This window comes from Schistocerca serialis, chromosome 2 (assembly GCF_023864345.2).
Source record: "Schistocerca serialis cubense isolate TAMUIC-IGC-003099 chromosome 2, iqSchSeri2.2, whole genome shotgun sequence".
NCBI classification, from domain to species: domain Eukaryota; kingdom Metazoa; phylum Arthropoda; class Insecta; order Orthoptera; family Acrididae; genus Schistocerca; species Schistocerca serialis.
Genome location: NC_064639.1, coordinates 923,310,286 through 923,326,837, shown reverse-complemented (window position 1 = coordinate 923,326,837; position 16,552 = coordinate 923,310,286).

Below are 16,552 nucleotides of genomic sequence, written 5' to 3'. Positions count from 1 at the left end.
GCGTTTGCCGTCATTGTCCGCCTTGGTGCAACTCTTATTACATTGGACGCCGCATTGCGCGACCTGCACGCCGGATGGGGATGAAATGAGGATCAAGACAGCACAACACCCAGTACCTGAGCGGAGAAAGTCCCCGACCCAGCCGGGAATCGAACCGCAGCCCGTAGGACGGAAATCTGTCACGCTCACCGCTCAGCTATCGGGGCGGACGTCGGCAGCACTGCACGGCGAGAACTTCTCACGTAAGTATGGGTAAATACGTCTGTCCACAGGGGCATTGGTGAATACTCGTCTGCAACTCTTCACATCTGCGATTCTGCAAATCTGTGACTCTGCACATCTGCGACTCTACACGACTGCAGGACTACGCGCTGGCTGTGGCTACGCACCTCACTCTCACACGTCTTGGTCTGCACGTCACTGACTCCTACATGTTTGGTGCTACATGTCTGTGACTTTGTGTGTCTAGGATTACACACCTGGGAAAGCAACGTACTGTTTACATCTACCAGTCAACTTGGCTGGGACTCTACACTGCCCAACCCCGAGTCTATGCTTCGCATCCATGAGTCTACACTTCGCATCACGAGTCCGCGCCACACGTGCATAAGTCTACGGTTCTCATCCACGAGTTTACACTTCGCATCGACAAGTCTACGCTGCACGTGCACAAGTCTACGCCACGCATCTGCAACTCTACGCATCCGTGACTCGGCTTCGCATCGGGTACTCTACGCTACGCGTCGGCCACTCCACGCACCACCAACTCCTTCCACTCCACCCCCACTACGCGTCTGCCACGCGCCGCTGATCCTGAGGACGACGCCTCTGCTTGACAGCTCATCGTGGCCCCTCAGTTCCGGCCAGGGTTTTTGGGAGGTTTCCCTTGGTTGTAAGGCGAATGCCGGAACTGTTTACTCCCTCCCATCGATAAATAGATGATTCCTGTAAAGACGAAATTGAGAAATAAATGCTGTAAGCTTATATACGTTGTGTTTATTGTTTTTGACAGTTTACGTTCAGTAATAAATGACATTATCCATTTACGTTGCCTCAGGCAGGAAGCTTCATCCGATCGCTGTAGTAAGCAAAGAAACTGATCAATAGACATCTCTGGCTAATGTAAGAAGTTCTAATAAAAAAAGTCTAAAAAATCGCTTAAGAAAAAAGATTAAGTTCTAGAGAAAAAGACTCTATAAATCACTTAGCAAAAAAGATGAAGCTCTAGCAAAAAAGACTGAATAATCACTTAGAAAAAAAAGACGGAGAAACACTTAACAAAAACGACCAAAAAATCAGTTACACTTCCAAAGTCGTTGGAAAATGAGATAAGTTATGAAAAAAATCACTTATTACCTGAAAAATCACTTTCTTTTTTATGTCATTGGCAGATTAGATAGTTTTACTAGCAGATTTGTGCGTGGCATTGAGACGTACAACACTGCTTGGTACCCACTCAGTTTTTTAAAAGTTTATTCATTGAAACATGTGTAGCAGTCTGTCTAGTTCTACACCTGAAAGACGTTTTTCGCCTTGAGTGTCCGTTGTGTTCCTTAATGTGCAGACCATAGATCATATGCTCTTTAATTTTACTGTCATGATACGTGCAGCTTCTTACAGAAACCAAACGGACGAACATTTGTGTTTACAATTAGATTTTATTGCTGTGTATCTGTCTGTGTATTCGATACGGCCTACCGACGTCGATCGACAGATTCCAGCCTTCGTATTTGGGGTACTTTGAAGAAATCGGACTCTGTCCGTTTAGCTAGTTCAGTGCAATATCACTGCAATGGTCAGTTATTCTTTACGTTTGGCCGAAGCACATTTTACAGATTTGCGCCTGCGAATTGTGGTTGGATTATGTCTCCTCTTATATGTACCTACGACAGCGTGAGTTGTGAAACATTTTCAGTACCAATGTGGTAAAATTACTTCACTGTCGTGAATACTGAAGCGTTGAATGTTTTCAGTTACACCATTGCTCGTTTAGTGCATCGAGAAAAATGTGCCACAGTAGGAGAAGGGAATTATCCGATCTCGAATTGAGATTTAGTTACATATTAACAACAATTGGTGTTGCACTCTAACAAGTCCAAGTCTCAAAATGTTGTATTTTCTCACACCAGTTTAGAAAAATATTGTGCTGGTTTTCGAATACCAATTCACATAAATAACAAAAAAAATGGTTCAAATGGCTCTGAGCACTATGGGACTCAACTGCTGCGGTCATTAGTCCCCTAGAACTTAGAACTAGTTAAACCTAACTAACCTAAGGACATCACAAACATCCATGCCCGAGGCAGGATTCGAACCTGCGACCATAGCGGTCTTGCGGTTCCAGACTGCAGCGCCTTTAACCGCACGGCCACTTCGGCCGGCAGGACATAAATAACATAAAAGCTAAAATACGCAAACGAACAAGCAGATCTTCAGTATTTATAAACAGTTGGTGTCACAACCACAGCCTATACAAAGTCGTGATTATGATGATTTTCGACCTCGAAGGATAAGTACTGCGATACAGAGGTCTCGTCTGACCGAAATTTATTTAAAATACGAACACTATCCTCAAAGAAGTGAATTAATTATGCCCATATTTCTCCAGTTCGCGTTGTTTAGTGGTCGATTTGCCTCAGTACTATACGTTGATCAAGTTCTCAGCCATATTGCTAATGGAACACATTCTCAACAAGGAACTCTGTTTTGACTCGAATTATACTGTGGGGATACTGAAAGACCGACATGATAAATGCAGCAATCTACCTGAAAGTTTTGGATAGTTAGATAAATGTTCGTAACAGTAGCAGTTTGCAGAAAAGACGAGTGTTCCTTGCGCACTGGTAGACAAACTAATTATCGTCAAAATTCAAGGCAATGTAGGGCACAGTGTTTGTCAGAGTGTTATTTGTGTAAATAATATATTAGGTCAGAAGCTTAAAACGAGTAGAAGACCTCAGTAAACTGCCATCTTGTTTGTTTTCAAGCAATTTTATCAGAAATTCACATGCGTTAAATGTTATATTCACATGCTGTGTTATTAAACTAACAGTTATAGAACAGTCATTGTATGCAAGACCAAAGATAAAGATCAACAATATTCAGGGTCAATATTTTGATCTGGGTCATTTGTTTTTCAGTCAAATTGTTTTTGTTGTTGTGGTCTTCAGTCCTGAGACTGGTTTGATGCAGTTCTCCATGCTACACTACCCTGTGCAAGCTTCTTCATCCCCCATTACCTACTGCAGCCTACATCCTTCTGAATCTGCTTAGTGTATTCATCTCTCGGTCTCCCTCTACAATTTTTACCCTCCACGCTGCCCTCCAATACTAAATTGGTGATCCCTCGATGCCTCAGGACATGTCCTACCAACCGATCCCTTCTTCTAGTCAAGTTGTGCCACAAATTTCTCTTCTCCCCAATCCTATTCAATACCTCCTCTTTAGTTATGTGATCTACCCATCTAATCTTCAGCATTCTTCTGTAGCACCACATTACAAAAGCTTCTATTCTCTTCTTGTCCAAACCATTTATTCTCCATGTTTCACTTCCATACATGGCTACACTCCATACAAATACTTTCAGAAACGACTTCCTGACTCTTAAATCTACACTCGATGTTAATAAATTTCTCTTCTTCAGAAACGCTTTCCTTGCCATTGCCAGTCTACATTTTATATCCTCTCTACTTCGACCATTATCAGTTATTTTGCTCCCCAAATAGCAAAACTCCTTTACTACTTTAAGTATCTCATTTCCTAATCTAATTCCCTCAGCACCATCTGAGTAAATTCGACTACATTCCATTATCCTCGTTTTGCTTTTGTTGATGTTCATCTTATATCCTCACTTCAAGACATTACGCATCCCATTCAACTGCTCTTCGAAGTCCTTTGAGGGCTCTGACAGAACTACAATGTCATCGGAAAACCTCAAAGTTTTTATTTCTTCACCATGGATTTTAATACCTACTCCGAATTTTTCTTTTGTTTCCGTTACTGCTTGCACAATATACAGGTTGAATAACATCCGGGAGAGGCTACAACCCTGCCTCACTCCCTTCCCAACCACTGCTTCCCTTTCGTGTCCCTCGACTCTTATAACTGCCATCTGGTTTCTGTACAAATTGTAAATAGCCTTTCGCTCCCTGTATTTCACCCCTGCGACGTTCAGAATTTGGAAGAGAGTATTCCAGTTAACATTGTCAAAAGCTTTCTCTAAGTCTACAAATGCTAAAAACGTAGGTTTGCCTTTCCTTAATCTAGCTTCTAAAATAAGTCGTAGGGGCAGTATTGCCTCACGTGTTCCAATATTTCTACGGAATCCAATCTGATCTTCCCCGAGGTCGGCTTCTAATAGTTTTCCCATTCGTCTGTAAAGAATTCGCGTTAGTATTTTGCAGCTATGACTTATTAAACTGATAGTCAATCTGTCAACACCTGCTTTCTTTGGGATTGGAATTATTATATTCTTATTAAAGTCTGAGAGTATTTCGCCTGTCTCATATATCTTGCTCACCAGATGGTAGAGTTTTGTCAGGACTGGCTCTCCCAAGGCTGTCATTAGTTCTAATGGAATGTTATCTACTCCCGGGGCCTTGTTTCCACTCAGGTCTTTCAGTGCTCTGTCAAACGCTTCACGTAGAATCATATTTCCCATTTAATCTTCATCTACCTCCTATTCCATTTCCATAATATTGTCCTCAAGTACATCGCCCTTGTATAGACCTTCTATATACACCTTCCACCTTTCTGCTTTCCCTTCTTTGCTTAGAACTGGGTTTCCATCTGAGATCTTGATATGCATACAAGTGGTTCTCTTTTCTCCAAAGGTCTCTTTAATTTTCCTGTATGCAGTATTTATCTTACCCCTGGTCAGACAAGCCTCTACATCCTTACATTTGTCCTCTAGCCATGTCTGCTTAGCCATTTTGCACTTCCTGTCGATCTCATTTTTGAGACGTATGTATTCCATTTTGCCCGCTTCATTTACTGCATTTTTATATTTCCTCCTTTCATCAATTAAGTTCAATATTTCTTCTGTTACCCATGGATTTCTAGCAGCCCTCGTCTTTTTACCTACTTGATCCTCTGCTGCCTTCACTACTTCATCCCTCAAACCTACCCATTCTTCTTCTACTGTATTTCTTTCCCCCATTCCTGTCAATTGTTCCCTTATGCTCTCCTTGAAACTCTGTACAACCTCTGGTTCTTTCAGTTTATCCAGGTCCCATCTCCTAAAAATGGCTACTTTTTGCAGTTTCTTCAGTTTTAATCTACAGTTCATAACCAATAGATTGTGGTCAGAGTCCACATCTGCCCCTGGAAATGTCTTACAATTTAAAACCAGGTTCCTAAATCGCTATCTTACCATTATACACTCCTGGAAATTGAAATAAGAACACCGTGAATTCATTGTCCCAGGAAGGGGAAACTTTATTGACACATTCCTGGGGTCAGATACATCACATGATCACACTGACAGAACCACAGGCACATAGACACAGGCAACAGAGCATGCACAATGTCGGCACTAGTACAGTGTATATCCACCTTTCGCAGCAATGCAGGCTGCTATTTTCCCATGGAGACGATCGTAGAGATGCTGGATGTAGTCCTGTGGAACGGCTTGCCATGCCATTTCCACCTGGCGCCTCAGTTGGACCAGCGTTCGTACTGGACGTGCAGACCGCGTGAGACGACGCTTCATCCAGTCCCAAACATGCTCAATGGGGGACAGATCCGGAGATCTTGCTGGCCAGGGTAGTTGACGTACACCTTCTAGAACACGTTGGGTGGCACGGGATACATGCGGACGTGCATTGTCCTGTTGGAACAGCAAGTTCCCTTGCCGGTCTAGGAATGGTAGAACGATGGGTTCGATGACGGTTTGGATGTACCGTGCACTATTCAGTGTCCCCTCGACGATCACCAGTGGTGTACGGCCAGTGTAGGAGATCGCTCCCCACACCATGATGCCGGGTGTTGGCCCTGTGTGCCTCGGTCGTATGCAGTCCTGATTGTGGCGCTCACCTGCACGGCGCCAAACACGCATGCGACCATCATTGGCACCAAGGCAGAAGCGACTCTCATCGCTGAAGACGACACGTCTCCATTCGTCCCTCCATTCACGCCTGTCGCGACACCACTGGAGGCGGGCTGCACGATGTTGGGGCGTGAGCGGAAAACGGCCTAACGGTGTGCGGGACCGTAGCCCAGCTTCATGGAGACGGTTGCGAATGGTCCTCGCCGATACCCCAGGAGCAACAGTGTCCCTAATTTGCTGGGAAGTGGCGGTGCGGTCCCCTACGGCACTGCGTAGGATCCTACGGTCTTGGCGTGCATCCGTGCGTCGCTGCGGTCCGGCCCCAGGTCGACGGGCACGTGCACCTTCCGCCGACCACTGGCGACAACATCGATGTACTGTGGAGACCTCACGCCCCACGTGTTGAGCAATTCGGCGGTACATCCACCCGGCCTCCCGCATGCCAACTATACGCCCTCGCTCAAAGTCCGTCAACTGCACATACGGTTCACATCCACGCTGTCGCGGCATGCTACCAGTGTTAAAGACTGCGATGGAGCTCCGTATGCCACGGCAAACTGGCTGACACTGACGGCGGCGGTGCACAAATGCTGCGCAGCTAGCGCCATTCGACGGCCAACACCGCGGTTCCTGGTGTGTCCGCTGTGCCGTGCGTGTGATCATTGCTTGTACAGCTCTCTCGCAGTGTCCGGAGCAAGTATGGTGGGTCTGACACACCGGTGTCAATGTGTTCTTTTTTCCATTTCCAGGAGTGTATAATCTATCTGAAACCTGTCAGTATCTTCAGGCTTCTTCCATGTATACAACCTTCTTTTATGATTCTTGAACCAAGTGTTAGCTATGATTAAGTTGTGCTCTGTGCAAAATTCTACCAGGCGACTTCCTCCTTCATTTCTTCCCCCCGATTCATATTCACCTACTACGTTTCCTTCTCTCCATTTTCCTACTACCGAATTCCAGTCACCCATGACTATTAGATTTTCGTCTCCTTTCACTCTCTGAATAATATTTTTTATTTCATCATAGATTTCTACAATTTCTTCGTCATCTGCGGAGCTAATTAGCATATAAACTTGTACTACTGTGGTAGGCGTGAGCTTCATGTCTATCTTGGCTACAATAATGCGTTCACTATGCTGTTTGTAGTAGCTTTCCCCCACTCTTATTTTTTATTCATAATTAAACCTACTCCTGCATTATCCCTATTTGATTTTGTATTTATAACCCTGTATTCGCCTGACCAAAAGTCTTGTTCCTCCTGCCACCGAACTTCACTAATTCCCACTATATCTAACTTTAACATATCCATTTCCCTTTTTAAATTTTCTAGCCTATCTGCCCGATTAAGGGATCTGACATTCCACGCTCCGATCCGTAGAACGCCAGTTTTCTTTCTCATGATAACGACGTCCTCCTGAGTAGTCCCCGCCCGGAGATCCGAATGGGGGACTATTTTACCTCCGGAATATTTTACCCAAGAGGACGCCATCATCATTTAACCATACAGTAAAGCTGCATGCCCCCGGTAAAAATTACGGCCGTAGTTTCCTCTTGCTTTCAGCCGTTCGCAGTACCAGCACAGCAAGGCCGTTTTGGTTAATGTTACAAGACCAGATCAGTCAATCATCCAGACTGTTGCCCCTGCAACTACTGAAAAGACTGCTGCCCCTCTTCAGGAACCACACGTTTGTCTGGCCTCGTAACAGATACCCCTCCGTTGTGGTTGCACCTACGGTACGGCCATCTGTATCGCTGAGGCACGCAAGCCTCCCCACCAACGGCAAGGTCCATGGTTCATGGGGGGGTTCAGTCAAATGTCATATATTAATTTCATTGAAAAAGGTTTCCTCTCTGGTAACCGAATTGTTTGATGTACCGTCTAGCCTTGACTTCGCATCGTGTAACGTGCGTGCACGCATTTACATTCAAAATTAAACTTCCACGTAGTTCTGTTGCCCTGCGCCGACGCTAACACATTTAGATATCTAAATAAGTTTTATACAATTTCTCAGATACAAACAAGACATTATAAATACGAGTGTAGAAGTTGAACATTATCCTTTCATCCATCTCTTGAAATTCACCCAACAGGTTTTGACGATAGCAGCATTCTTTCTCTTCCAAAAACTCCCATTCAGTTCCCAGATAAATTCTGTTGTGTTTCCATCTGGCTGCACTAACGTGATGCTGTCCTCGTTGTTTGTTTTTCGATGTCTGCTGCCACGCCTACTCGATAGAGACTCGAGACACAGTGGCAGTACTTTGATAAGGACTCGAGACACAGTTTCCGTACTCCAGAGCTGGTTGCACCAACTTTTTTTGATGTGCACTCTGTTGACGATTCATTCCAAGAAACGAAAGTTTTCCAATTGCCTATCCAAACACTGATTTCTCGTATTCGTAGTAGTGGCGGGCACCGAAAGTTCCAGAACAATCATTAACCGGGTACAACTGCGTTCTTTGCGTCTCTTACGAAGAACGCCTTCTAAAAGTTTCAAAGACGAAACTGTGGAATTCATGCACATGAATTAACAAACGAAGTCGTTATACATTCCCTTACGATCATCTAGTGGCAATACATTCTTATGTACTGCACAACTGTCAGCGAACAACCTGATAGTGATTCGGATGGTGTAAGATAAGTCGTTTTTTTGTATCCAGAACGTTAGCGGTTCTATGGCTTTAAATTAGGTTCAGCCCTGGGATATCACTTTCATTTCTGATGAACATTCGTCTTTCGGTGAAACGCTCTGCGTCCTAACAGTGAATTATTCCTCAGTTCAGTAATGTACGCGACATCGATTGTGGATGGAGCCTACCTCCATGAAAAGTTCTTTCTTACAAAAGATAATGAGCATTACTGACGTCTTCGTCATGGTGACCGATTATTGCATGTATATCGAGGATACTGTCAGTGCTACTGACACACTCGTCAGTATATTACAGTTCACTATGGATTTAGCGGACACTGGCAGATCAACCGAGTCGTGTGGCTCAAGGGTTGACACATTGGGCTCGCATTCGGGAAGTCGGTAGTTCAGATCCCCCACCGTTCATCCAGATTCGTTTTCCCGTGGTTTGCGTAAATAGTTGATGGAAATGCTGGGCTGATTCCTATCAGAAAGATGCGGCTGAATTCCTTGTCCAAGCCGAGCCTGTTCTCCTACCTAAAGACTTCGTCTTTGCACAATGTTAAACTCTAGTCTTCCATTTTCTTCCTCAATGCCAAAATTACTAACGTAACTGTCAATGGATTGCGAAAGAACAGAATCTGAGATGTAGTGCAAGATGGTTTCACGTTAATGTGTACCACATGTGGGTGTAGGTGCTTTGTAAGGTCTGGGAGGCCGAGTGCGGACTGGTGGCCACACACTGATTGCGCATCTGTTGCCTCTGGATGGTGCTGGAGACACCACGGTTAACACCTTGGCCGATGCCACGTACCAGAGGGGGCCAGCCACTATCACTGCGAAATCCTCAGCTTGCTGCCTCTGCCTCATACTGGGTGATCAGGATAAAACGCCTGGAAAATAGTTCATCCACCTTGAAATTGACTACCCAACCTGCATCGCAAGCACCGGGAGCAGATGATGCAAGCTCGACTGCCTTAAGATGCGTGAATCACTTTCAGGGCCACTTGGTTACACTCTCTGGTCAGTATCTGATGAGGTGCCTTTCGTTGTTCTTGTGGTCAGGACACCGTAATACGACTGACAAGCTCTCGGGCAGTATATCTGTCACTACTTAAAACAGCACATTACTGGGTTTGGAGAGATGTAAACGGTGTAGACTAGGTACCATGCAGTAACATCACCCTGCACTGAGATGAAGTTGTGGCATTTGGTTGTATGGGAACAGCGTAGTCACGTTGGTGGACGTTGAGACGTGACAAAGTTGCAGGATGCAACTGACGTGTTTCAACGTGACTGTGATCACAACTTGAGTTGAAATGCTCGATTTGTTGGGATAGCAGTGTGAGATATCCAGCGTGTCTAAGGACTGGCGTATCACTCGCTTCCATGTAGCGCAACATGAAAACTGTAGTAGCAGAAGGATCCTAACAGACTCGAACTGGCAATGAATATCTTGTTTTGTCAGTGGTAATCATTTCAACTCCGTCAGATATTGCTGTTTTAAGTAAATGTAGGTCCATCTAAATCCGTTTGCGTGTGAACATTGGGAAGGAAACTGCGTGCATTGGAAATTCCGAGTCGGTTACCTCGAAAAAGACGATTCTTCCCCAGCGAGACATTAGGCTTGCACACCTTCTGTGCTCCATACGTCAGAAAGAATTGACAGAATTAGACTGACAGGCATCCCGTGTCGACCAACGAGCCGCTGATCTACTTCTTTTCAAATACTGTAACACACCAACTGCTCTGATAGTCGAATGAGTCGTGTAATTGGCAGTGTATGTTAATTGTAATTCAGTCTGTGAGTGACCTGCAATGGTTTGGGGATATTTTTCTTACTATTACTTGAGTGGACTCATTGAAGTTACGGCGAACACGAATCATGTGTTACGATCTAGCTGTGCAAGGCCTCACTTTTCTTTTACACATATTAAAAAAAGTGTTGCATCACCCTGGTTACCGGAACTGATGAATGTAGACATTGACATCGACTGTGGATATAGTATCACAGACACAGTCCCTTTGACTGTTCAGAGATGTCATTAAACCAGCCCAAAGATGTAAACAACTATGCATGAGCAACACCTATTAGGCGGAGGGGGTCCGATAACCGATCAGTTCCAGTCATTCCATCAGGAAGGAGGTACACGGCTCGTGTTGTCTGTAGCTCAGCCATGCCTAAACGGTCAATACCACGGTTCGATCGTGTCCGGATTGTTACTTTGCCCCAGGAAGGGCTCTTAACAAGGGAAGTGTTCAGGCGTCTCGGAGAGAACAAAAGCTATGTTGTTCGGTCATGGAGGAGATACAGAGACAGGCGCTGCTGATGACATCCGTCGCTCAGGTCGCCCAGCGGCTTCTACTGCAGTGGATGACCGCTACTTACGGATTATGCCTCGGAGGAACCTTGTCAGCAACGCCACCATGTTGAATAATGTATTTCGTGCAGCCACAGGACGTCGAGTTACGACTCAAACTGTGCGCAATAGGCTGGACGCGCAACTTCACTCCCGACCTCCATGGCCAGGTCAATTTTTGGAGCCACGGCACCATGCAGCCCGTTACAGAGAGGCCCAACAACATGCCGAATGGACCGCTCAGGATTAGCATCACGTCCTCTTCATCGATGAGTGTCGCATAAGCCTTCAACCAGACAATCGTCGGAGACGGGTTTGGAGGCAAACCGGTCAGGCTGAACGCCTTAGACACACTGTCCAGTGAGTACAGCATGGTGGAGGTTCCCTGCTTTTTGAGGTAGCATAATGTGGGGCCGACGTAAGCCGCTGGAGGTCATGGAGGGCACCGTAACGGCTGTACGACATGTGACTGCCATCCTCCGACTGATAGTGCAACCATATCGGTAGTATATTGGCGACACATTCGTCTTCATGGATTCGTGCCCCATAGTGCACTTCTCGTGAACGACATCCTTTAGGACAACGACATCGGTCGACTAGTGGCCAGCATGTTTTCCAGACATGAACCCTATCGAACATGCCTGGGATCGATTGAAGAGGGCTGTTTATGGACGACGTGACCCACCAACCACTCTGAGGGATCTACACCGAATCGCCGTTGAGGAGTGGGACAATCTGGAGCAACAGTGACTTGATGAACTTGTGGATAGTATACCACGAGGAATACAGGCATGCACCAATGCAAGAGGACGTGCTACTGCGTATTAGAGGTACTGGTGCGTATAGGAATCTGCACCCACCACCTCTGAAGGTCTCGCTATATGGTGGTACAACATGCAATGTATGAATTTCATGAGCAATAAAAATGGCGGAAATGATGTTTATGTTGATCTCCATTCCAATTTTCTGTACAGGTTCCGAAACTCTCGCAACCAAGGTGATGCAAAAATTTTTTTGATGTATGTATACTGTATTTTCGTGACTAGAACGCTGAAGACATATCCATCTTTCGTCGCTGGATGACATCGGACAGGGTGGGACAAATAAAAGTGGCCGGAAACGGAGTTCCAAGGTACAAAGAAACACAACAGAGGAAAGGAAACACAGTACTGACCTGACTATGACAGATCTTGAAAGTAACCACCACTCATTTCTGGACTCTTTCGGGCCCTGGAAAGCAAGTCGGTGAAGGTGAATCAAAGGTGGACAGCTGGAATTGCTGCAGTCACATCCGAAATGTTCTGCTGCAATTGGTGAAGACTATGAGGGCTGTTGCCTTACTTGAGGGCTCCCCACACAAAGTAATCGCACACTGACAGGTCAGATGATCTGGTAGGGCAGCTAGGACTCGGTACAGAGTTACCTCTACTAACAGGCGTGAAGATAGTGTAAATGTGCACCAAGTTTCGGACTGCTGTATTTGCAGCTGCTCCATGCTGCTGGGATGTGGTTATATGCACACACACACATACACACACACACACACACACACACACACACACACACACACACACACACACACACACACACGCACACACATCCAATCGTATCCACTCGTACCTTCCACTTTTATTTTCCCCACCCTGTAGTTCTGTCACAGACAGCAATGGTCTTGTAACAGCAGCATTGGACACTGTCTTGAAGCAGGATAAAAGATGAATGTCAACAAAAGCTAAGCAAGGGTAACGGAATGCAGTCGAATTAAATCAAGCGATGTCGACGGAAATCGATTAGGAAACGAGACACTAAAGTTAATAGATGAGGTTTGCAATTTGGGCAGTAAAATAACTGGTGATGGCCGTAATAGAGAAGATATTAAATGCTAACTGGCAGTGGCAAGTAAAGAGTTTCTGAAGAAGAGAAATTTGTTAATAACGAATATAAATTTTTTACGAAGTTTATCTGAAGGTAACTGTTTGGGGATCTGAGGTGTAGCCTCGTACGTATGTGAAAAGTGAACTATAAACATTTAAGGCCAGAAGAGAAAAGAGGTTTTAAAATTTGGTGCTACAGAAGAATGCTGGAGATTAGATGGACAGATTATGTAACTAGTGAGGACGTGTTGAATAGAACTGGAGAGAAAAGGAAACTGTGACATAACTTGACTAAAAGGACAGATCGGTTGCTAGGACCCTTCCTGAGAAATCAAGGGATCAATAGCTTACTATTGGAGGGAAGTGCGAGAGGGGGAAGGGAGGTGTGGCGCGGAGAAACATTGTAGAGGGAGATCATGCGATGAATAGAGTAAGCAGGTTCGAAAGGCGGCTGTAGTTACTCGTAAATTAATAGAATTGCACAAAGTAGGGTAACAATGAGAGCTGCATCAAACGAGTCTTCGCACTGAAGACGACAACAACAACACTAACCAAAACTAGCGTAACGTTCTTAAGAATCGAAAATTGGTCAATTTTCGATTCTTAAGAACGTTACGCTAGTTTTGGCCCATAGCGAGATTGAATACCAGCATTTGGCAACGTTGTGGACACGTGACGCAGAAACGGATGTATGTGAGTTGGGCGGAGACCAATGGGAAACCATTATAGCGACGATACGGGATACAAATGCAGAAATCCATTGACACGAACGAGTTTGACGTAGAGCGAATTGTTGTGGCACGACGATAATCTTCGGCTGTTCGCGCGCTGCTTACGCGAACATTTAGGAAAGTGGTCGAACTGCTTGAAATCACGAGTAATCGACAACACGTTGGACCTCAGCGGCTCATCACAAAATGAGGAAGTCCGGAGGACTGCCCGCCCTGTAAAGCTGGAAAAGAGAGAACTGTGGAAGGCATGGCGAAAGAGTACATTGCAGGTGTAAGCACCAGTGTTTCGGAGCAGATCGTTCAGAACACAGTGTTGAAAACTGTGTTCCGTAGCAGACTTCCTGTAACGTGGATCGACTGCATCTCTCTTTGGGCTTTGTATAGTGCAGTACCTCTCGCCGAGATAAGCCGAAAATAGCCGGCATTAACATATGACAGCTTTTCATTGGGTCGCCACCAGACTTCGTCTCGAAAATTTTTTACTCTAAGTTATCGACACTTGAAAAATAAACAAAGATCGAAAACGTTTACATATTGTCAGAAGATAGTTTATTACATTGCCCCATGTGATCGATGAATCGTTACACAGCCAGACGCAGAAAGACAATGAACTTAAATATTATTATTTTATTCATCAGAATACAAAGAAAACTAAAACACAACATTACTTAAAACTACAATATAATACTAATTACAGATAATTTCACATAGTGCAATGTTCAGTCCCCAAAATGGCATGCCCATTCGCTGCAAACAATTCTTCCATGTCATATTGTTAGTTCAGACTACAAGGAAACCAACAAGTGTTCAGAGAAAGTTTTCCAACACATGGCAGTGATGGTACAGGAGCCACCGTTATACGCCGAAGAAACAGTCAGTCTGGTTGCAATAATGTGTTTATAATTTATTGGCGAATGATACGTCTCGCCTGATTCAGGCATCTTCAAACTGTCCTACATGCATTACAGTCCTGTAAAATGTAAAGTTTCACGGCCGAAAAAATCACAATTAACTGCCCCCTAAATGAGGAAGAATAAGCATAGAGAACGGCATGAGGATGTAGAAGTCAATGCAAACCACTGCATTTAAGACACGTAACGTGTATCCACGGGAAATGTTGCCAGTAATTGTAGAAGTGTCATGATGCTCTCTCCCTTTTGCAAAAGATTCTGCAATAGTCCCATTTCGGATCTCAGGGAGGGGACTGCCAAGGGGGAGGCTACCACGAGAAAAAGATTGAATAATCAACGAAAGGATAACGTTCTTCGAGTCGGGGCGTGGAATGTCAGAAGCTTGAACGTGGCAGGGAAATTAGAAAACGTGAAAATGGAAATGCAAAGGCCCACTCCAGATACATTAGGTGTCAGTGTAGTGAAGTGGAAAGAAGACAATGATTTCTGGTAAGGTGAGTATAGAGTAATATCAACAGCTGCAGAAAATGGTGTAACAGGAGTAGGATTCGTTATGAATTGAATGGTAGGGCAGAGAGTGTTTCTCTTAACAGTTCAGTAACAGGGTTGTTCTTATCAGAATCGACAGCAAACCACACCGACAACCATAGTTCAGGTATACATGCCGACGTCGCGAGCTGAACATGAAGAGACAGACAAAGTATTTGAGGATATTGAAAGGGAAATACAGTATGTAAATGGGGAATAAAATCTAATAGTCATGGTGGACTGGAATGCAATTGCAGGGGAAGGAGAAGAAGAAAAGGTTACAGGAGAATATGGGCTTTGGACAAGGAATGAGAGAGGAGAAAGACTAATTGACTTCTGTAACAAATGTCAGCTAGTAATAGCGAATACTCTGTTCAAGAATCACAAGAGGCCGGGTGATACGGGAAGATGTCAGTTAGATTACATCATGGTCAGACAGACATTCCAAGATCAGATACTGGATTGTAAGGGGTACCCAGGAGCAGATATAGACTCAAATCACAATATAGTAGTGATGAAGAGTAGGCTGATATTTAAGACATTACTCAGGAAGAATCAATACGCAAAAAACTGGGATACGGAAGTACTAAGGAATGGCGAGGTAAGCTTGAAGTTCTCTACGGCTATAGATAAAGCAATAAGGAATAGGTCAGTAGCCAGTATAGTTGAAGAGGAATGGCCATCTCAAAAAAGGGCCATCACAGGTGTTGGGAAGGAAAACGAAGTTACAAAATAGGTAACAGAAATACTTCAATTGATCGATGAAAAGAGGAAGCACAAATATGTTGCAGGAAACTGAGGAGTAGAGAAATACAAATCACTGAGGAATGAAATAAATAGGAAGTGCAGGGAAGTTGCCAGTTGAGACGAAATGGCTGCAGGAAAAATATGAAGACATCGAAAAACAAATGATTGTCTGAAGAACAACCATAGCATTCAGAAACTCCGAAACAACCTTCGGTGACATTAAAAGCAAGGGTGATAATACTAAAAGTACAACGGGAATTCCACTAGTAAATGCAGAAGGGGGGGGGGGGGGGAAGATGGATAGGTGGAAAGAATACATTGAAAGCCTCTATGAGGGGGAAGATAAGTTGTTGAACAGCTGTCTTGAATTTCAGGCCGTATTTTCCCACAAATGAATTCCAATTTCGTGTATGACTCCAGTCAATTGCGAAATCAATTATAGCCTTGGCATCCAACTGTTGAACTCGTTGTCTAAACTCTTCTTCTGTAAATGGTCGTTCTCTTGCTTCCTTTAGCAGATTACCGTATCCTACGTCGTGCTCTTTAGCAATGGCATCTGCTCCACTGCGCGGTGCGTCTATATTTATAGGATTTCCCGGTCCTACATAATCACTGCCAGGTAAAGTATATCCTTTGTTCTGTACATGTTCAACTACATTTTTAACGCCGTAAGCAGCACCTGCGGCGGCAGCAGTTGTCGCACCAGCCGCTATCGCTATCTGCCC